Here is a 7,562-nt window from a genome sequence, read left to right as displayed (position 1 = left end):
CATTATATTTTTTTAATGTACACTCTCCTTAGGTGTCCTCGCAAAGTTTAAGACAACGAGATTATGGGTTGTCTATGTTACAAGCACTCGAAAGTGTTAATTTTGAACCAATGCTTTGTTTGTAGATTAGGAGAGTGATAACTTAGGTGCCATTGAAGAGTGACATACCACAAAATAACTATTCCTACATTGAGATAAGTGCACAAAGATGTCACACAAAAGGGGGTCTTATGATGCCACTTTTTTTCTGAAATCAGCAAACTCTAACCTTTGACAAGAAAATGAAGATAATTATGCTCAAAATTTCAAGATGCAAGAATAACAAGAGTTGTAGTGCTCTAAATCTAATTTATGTTTTTTAGATTGCAGGAATCGGGTATAACTTACCCCTATAAACTAAAGTGCGCGGGTAAACTTTTTAACGTGACCAGTGATGTTGGCGCAACACATCCTCCGATACCACATGGGCTGGGGGCAGATGAGTCCTCGTGACCTCGTGCTTCACCACTCGAAGCTTTTGCCAATCGAACTAGGCCCCCACCCCTCTAAATATAGTTTCTAAAATCTAATTTATTTTTAAAATGGTGGAGATTAAGGGCTTCAAAAAGGGGGGGCATATGAAGTGGTCCTATTTTTATTGGAAAACATAACATAGCATTTATTGTGCTCCCCCTAAAATGTTAATTTTTTTCTAAAATTAAAAAAATCTCCCCAATAAGAAATTAGCTAACACCATGTAGCTTATGCCCATTTTTTTGGCTAATTTTTTAATGAATATATGATTTTTTACTAATTTTTAAAGTGGACACATCATGAAAAACAAAAGTTTGAGTGTGCTCTATTGGCAACAATGTAGGAAACTGAGAGGGCAGGGGGGGTGAATCAATTTGCAACAAAACTTAGTGCAACTTAAACCACAAAACAGATCTAATAATTAACAGTTAAAGCATGAAACAATACCACATCAATAACACACATAACACCAAGTTTTTTTATGTGGAAAACCTAGTTAATTGAAAAACCACGGTGGGAACCTACCCACAATGAAATAATACCCTATTAGGAGTAAATGTGAATATTATAAAGGGAATGCACATGCATTCAAACACACTTCGTAGAGCTCACTGCTCAAAATAAGAAACCCAGAAAGGCTACAACCTTAAGGGAAGGCTCATTGCCTTATAGGAAGTCTCATTGACTTACAAAAATATTTGGACTATAATCTAGATCATATGAACTGTGAAAATAGCATCTCCATATGCTTGAGTACAATTTCACTTAAGCACATAGTCCACTCTACAACACTTCTCTTCTACACACTTTCGAAAGATCAAATCACTTGTTCGCACATCCAACTCGATCATATACAACACAGACACTCGCAGACATACATCTTACATGATTATTACATATAGTTATACGAGACATCAACCTCTATTTCAAGGTCAGCTAAACCTTCAATACAAATTACAAAATAATATCCTCACATGCTACAATAATACATAAGGACCAAAATAATGTCGGCTAAGACATAATCTGGACCCAAATCAATATCGCAAATACGCAACACCTCCAAAAATTACACCTAGATCATTTGCAACGCGCTACAACCATAAAGAATGTTGCATAACACGAAGAACATCATCGGACAAGGAAAATATTTAATAACAGGCACAATAATCAATGCGGACCACCAATATTCATATAACATGATCTAGAGAAATTCACGTGCAATGTGAATTGCATCACAACAACCACAACAACTTGGATTACTAGAATCATCATCTTTATAACGGAGCACAAGATCATCAACGTAACTGACTGTTAAACTAAAAGATTTGCTTGCAGACCTCCAAATCATCTACCACTTGAACTGAGGACACACATAAACGTCCAGAACATAGCCCACATTTGCAACCAAAGATATAGCAATTCTAAAGCAATACAAAGCACAGACCATAATACCGAATAACAAAAACAACTACATAACATCCTCAATACCAAATATCATAACTCGATCAACTCATCATGCGGACCTTTGAAAATGGGAATGAACCATCTACAAACAATATACTAGAAACCCTTTAAACTGCATCAGCTCATCTACAATACACAGGCTAAACCAACTCATCCAATCAAACCTGCAACACTGGAATACACAGAAAATTGTCCAACAATCTCCACATATGTTGACATCAATGACAACATATCCGCAAATATCCAACATGCTCCCCCTATTTTTTTAAAAAACTAATCAAAAATCATTTTTTTAAGACATGCAAAATGGATTCTAGTTTCTAAAAATGTAATTCGTTTTGGTATTTGATGAACAAGTTAAAAAATTATATCCAAAATACACATGTTTTTGACAAAAAAAAAACACACTAACAAAAGAAAAGATTTGCTTGTGACTAACGTTGTCTAACCGCTAATCTATTAGGATGAGTGGGAGCAGGAGCTGTGCTGGTGCTAGGGTTTTGACCTCTGTTGCGGATGGGGAGAATTCAGATGATGATGAGGATAATCCTATTTGCATGGGCACCTTGGCTGAGGATGTCGTAATCCTGTTTCTAGCATATGTGGATGTGGCCACCTTGCTTTGGTCTAGATCTGTTTCTTTGGATGTTCAGCTTCCCCGACTCCTTGCGGGGGTGGGTGTTTGGGTTGGTGCTTTTGAGTGCGTTGTGGTTCGGATCTCTTGTTTCCATGCGTTAGCGGCCTTTTCTCCATCTAGTGCTTGCTGGGATGGGGCTTCTCTTGTGCATTTTGTGTCTTTTGTGGGTCCTTTATTTCACCTCTCTGTCGTTGTCCTCTCCTGGATATTTACCCATGCTTCTCTTTTTTATTTGTTCTCCTTTCCTATGGAGGTGGATTGGTTTCGGGTAGATATGCCTAGGGTTTCAGTGGCTTCTTGGCATCCTTTTTCGCTCTTTGTGCATTTAATGTTGGTTTTATCTCCTATAGAGATGGAGATATTCTTCGTTGTTAGAGTTGGATGTTCCTTTTCTAAGGCGGTTTTGTTTGACAGAGGTTGTCCGGATCTTGGGTTGCAGATGGTGTGGCTTCTCTTTCTGATGGACCTTTTTCCCCCTATTGAGGTGGGGGTTGTTCCTTTGGAGATGGATTTTTACACCTGTGGCGGACCTGTCTCTTCTGTGTGTACCCTCGATGCTTCTCTTGTTGGTTTCTTTATGAGGGTTTGTTCTTTTACTGCTCGCTCCCACAGTTCTTCTCTTGAGGTGTTGTGCCCTCCTATTGAGGTGGAGTAGTTGCATGGTGATTAGGTGGTTAAGGGATTTTTTGCTCTAGTGGCTAGTTATGATGTTGATAGTTTGGACTGGTGAAGGGATGTTGATGCCCTGTTTTGTTTCTATGGGAGAACAGAGGATGGTCGACTTTCTGCTTTTCTTTCTCTTTCCCCTATTGAGGCTATGGGCGCCTCTCCAAAACCCAGTTGTCCAACAAGACTTCACTGTGCTTTGTTTTGGTCGCTGGATTTTGGTTTGTGGCCAGCATATTGGGTCTCTCTACGGATGATTTCCCCCTTTCCAACCCCTATGGAGGTGGGTCACTATCCTATTGAGGTGGATGGGTGTTTTGTTGTTAAAGGTGTGATTTGTTACTTTGGGACTATTGGTTGCTTCTTGGTGGTTTAGGGAGCCATTTTAAAACCCAAATCGAAGGTTAGGGAAGCCTTTCAAAACCCCCTTGCTTATGTCTAGTTAGATGCTAATTTTAAGGGCCCAACTTAGATTGTGTTAGTTTTTGGTTAAGGGTCGGGCTAGCCTTTTTCTGCCCGAATTTTTTGTATATGGGTTGGGCAACCCAGAAAATCCCTGATGTTTGGTTGAGGGAGTCTCTTAGTTTGGTTGGCTTATTTATGATTGTGGTTATGTTGGCTTTTGGCTAGCACTAGCCAGATTTTTTGTTGTAGTCTGTTGATTTTATTTGCCTATCTTTTTGGCAGAAGTCTCATTGTAGATTCCAGATCCTGGTAAAATATGAGGGTTCCAGGTCCCTTCAAAACCTGTTATATGGGGTTTCGGATACCCCCTCAAAACCTATTTTTCCCTTAATCAAAAACAAAATAAATTAAAGATGAAAACCTTAACATAATCAAAACGAAAAATTATATGGTTAGATAGCTAAGAGAGAGCATATCTTCATCATGGTATTTTTGTAAATGTGCATGGAAACACATGCAAACTTGATGGAGAGCATGACAAAAACATGTGTAAGATTTTTCTTCCTTTTCAAAAAACATGTCTTTGACATAAAATGGTCAACCAACCTTGTGGGTTGGATGCCCAAGGAAAATCCAACGCAAAGGGATGGTATTTCCCAATGCAAAACATTTGGTGACCACCAAATTTTTTGCATTGGAAAATAATCTTTCTAAATTTGATTAAATGTTTAAAACTCAAGTCAATCTTAATATCCCAACAAGAAGAGGATCATATAAATTTATCGATAGTCAAATTTTAGTAATGACAGTGTTCCTATTAGCATTGTCTCACTCTCTCTATCTCACTCTCTCTGTCTTCCCCAAACTCTAGACACTCTCTCTCCCTCTCTTCTCTTTCTCACGTCTCTCCCCTCTCTTTATGGTGGCAGATATAGGGTTTATGTTATATGGTTGAGGGTATAAGGTTTAGGGTTGATGGTATTGTTATAGACTATAGGGTACAAGATTGATGGTACAGGCTTTAGGGTACATAGGGTCGAGGGTATTCTATGTATTGATACTTCTCTTTGTAGACATATAAAAATAACCATATTCCTAAATGAATATTTTATGTTCATTCATCTACTTAATTAAATCCAATTTAATTAAATCACCCACATTCCTCTATTTAATTAAGTAAATTATTCAATTTATTTAGTTAAATTCACTAGAACCCCTTCCATCATTTAATTGGATAAATCATTTTATTCAATTAGATCCTTCTCTCCACTTTTAATTAAATTTACATTTAATAAAATAGTTCACCCCAAATTGAATAAATCTAATTTATTCAATTTCCCAATTTGCAAACAAATTGAAATAAAGTAATTTATTTTAATTAATTCTATTTTCCCTCACCCACTTGCATTTTCCTACATCTCCCACTTGCATCCTAAACCCTATTCCTAATTTCTTCTAGAATTCATCTAATCCTAATCAATTAACCCTAAACCCATTTATTATCCCTTTTCCCTAAATTTGAGAAGTGTCCCTAAATTTGAGAACATCACTTCTCAAATTTGGAGTAAAGTTTTCAAAAGGCATTAAAGCCTTTCTCAAATTTGGAAGGACTCTTACAAATTTGTCCCCAAAGTCTTTAAACCATTAATGGTTAGCTAACCCTTAGTGGCATGGTTAGAGACTTTTTGACTAACTTAATCTCCATCTAACTCAAGGGTCTCATCAAGCATTTATTGCTTTGACCATGGTTATTTATTTATCCTTTGCACAAGAGTTTACCTCTTGGGTAAAAGCTTTATCCAATGGATGACCTTAATGTTGGTCTTCTCAAGTATTTAATGCTTCTTACATCTCCTCTCAACCAACCTTATGTTGACAATTGTCACCATTTCATTGGTGAAAATTGTAAACATGGATTGGCAACTTTCAAACTTGACCCTTGATTAACTCTTTCAATCCTGGCCATCCATTGCCCTATTTTTGCTATAAATAGAGCTCTCCTTCCTCCATTTTTGGAGACATGCAAGCTTTTAGTATCTCATTTATGCTCAATTTTAGCACATCTAGTCTCTCTTTGCAATAGGAATTAATCTAATAAACATTTTAGACTACTTCCTTTATCATTAGCTTAAATCATATAACTAGTATATCATGTTAGGATAGTATTACTACTAATCTTGTCATCTTATAATCTAGTTTATTGCATTTGTAGAATCATGCATAGATAGGATGCATTCTCATGTTAAAATCAATCAAAAGCATCCCTCGTTCTTGCATTTGTCATCCCTAAACCACTTGGTTCAGTGATCTAAAAGAAAAGACATTGGTTTGAGCGACCTTGTGAGATAGAGAACCATGGAACCAACCTTGGGAAGTTGAGTCATCCTTCATGACTCCATAACTTACACCAAGAAGTCCTGTGGGTGTGTGGACAAATTTCTTTGAGCTTCACTTTTCACATTTTAAGTTTCATTGACCTGCTTTTCCCGCATACATTTCTGGCACCCATCGTGGGGCACTACCCCATTAATCAAATCGGTTTTAAAAAATAAACACTTTTGCAGGTACGCGGGAAACAAAAATTAGCGAGTAGGGAACATCCCTTAGCGCATCTGGTGGATCCTTCAGCGCATTCAGTACATTGTTTAGCGTGTGGGGTTGATCCTTTAGCGCGTGAAGTCCTTACCTTAGCGCATCGTCCCCGCTAATCTTTTCCTGTAGGTTTCGGCGCGGAAGAAAAACAGAGTAGCGCATCTGAAACATAGTTTAGCGCGTTAGGCATATCCGATAGTGCATTCAGATTATATTGTAGCGCGTACAATTTGTTCTATAACGCATCACAGACAAAGGCAAAAACTAAAAGTTGTAACCGAGTGCGAAATTAGACTTGTTGTAGTCCACATTTGTATAACGATTTTGCTTGTTATTTTGCAAGGTTCTAACAATTTTCTTGCAGATAGAAGCTCCATTTTTAGGACCATTAAGATAGTTTAGAGTTTTTACTAACTTAGTTAAGTTAGTTAAGATTTGAACTTTTTTTAATTTTTCTTAAAACTGAACTCACATTTCATTTGGGGTACCTAAAAAGAATCACAATCAAAATCTTTCTTGCTTTCATAGGAGAATTTTTTATTTATTTTGGGTTATTAAAAAGAACAAGACAATCTTTCATTTTGCAAAAAGCTTTAAAAACAACCTCACCATCCTTTGGTGTTTAAAAGGATCAACTTCAAATTTTTGCGAAGTAAAAGAAACCACATTTGTCAAAATTTTGTTTTCAAGTTAAAAAGGGAAGTCCTTCCCCTTTTATCGATTTCTTTTGTTGACCACCAAGATTGAAGTTCTGCTTTGTTGACCAGGTTCTTTTCCTAGATTAGAAAATCATTGCTTTAAAGGGATAAAATAAACACCATGTTTTTGTGGAGCAACATCTCCATATAGATTTTAACAAATCATTGCAATGAAAAGTTAAAAAGAACACTTGTTTGCTTTGCTACGAAAGTGGAAGGAATATGTTCTCCCCTTAATTAGGTGATAAAAAATCCAGACCACTCTTACGCTTTCAGTGTTTATTGCATTTAAATCTTTTAGCAGGCCTTCCTTCTCGAGGGGTTGAAAAACTCTTAAAGCCATTTTTTGGCCGGTGTAAAGGGAACGACCTAAGTGGGAAACAACTTTGAAGCCAAGTGTTCCAACCCACTATAATCAAAAGTGGAAAGTGACGAAAGTCCTTTTCAACGGTTGCACGCAGCGATTAGCCTTCCCCCAGTATCCTTAAGATACGTAAAGCCTTTGCTCTAAAGGTTGGGAAGCCTCCTGAGGGAGTTTATCACTGACGGCCGAACAGGAAGCTTGATTACGAACCTTAGCATAGAAA

The sequence above is a fragment of the Cryptomeria japonica genome, chromosome 4, assembly GCF_030272615.1.
Source record: "Cryptomeria japonica chromosome 4, Sugi_1.0, whole genome shotgun sequence".
Classification (NCBI taxonomy): domain Eukaryota; kingdom Viridiplantae; phylum Streptophyta; class Pinopsida; order Cupressales; family Cupressaceae; genus Cryptomeria; species Cryptomeria japonica.
Note: the sequence above shows the minus strand (reverse complement) of the source record.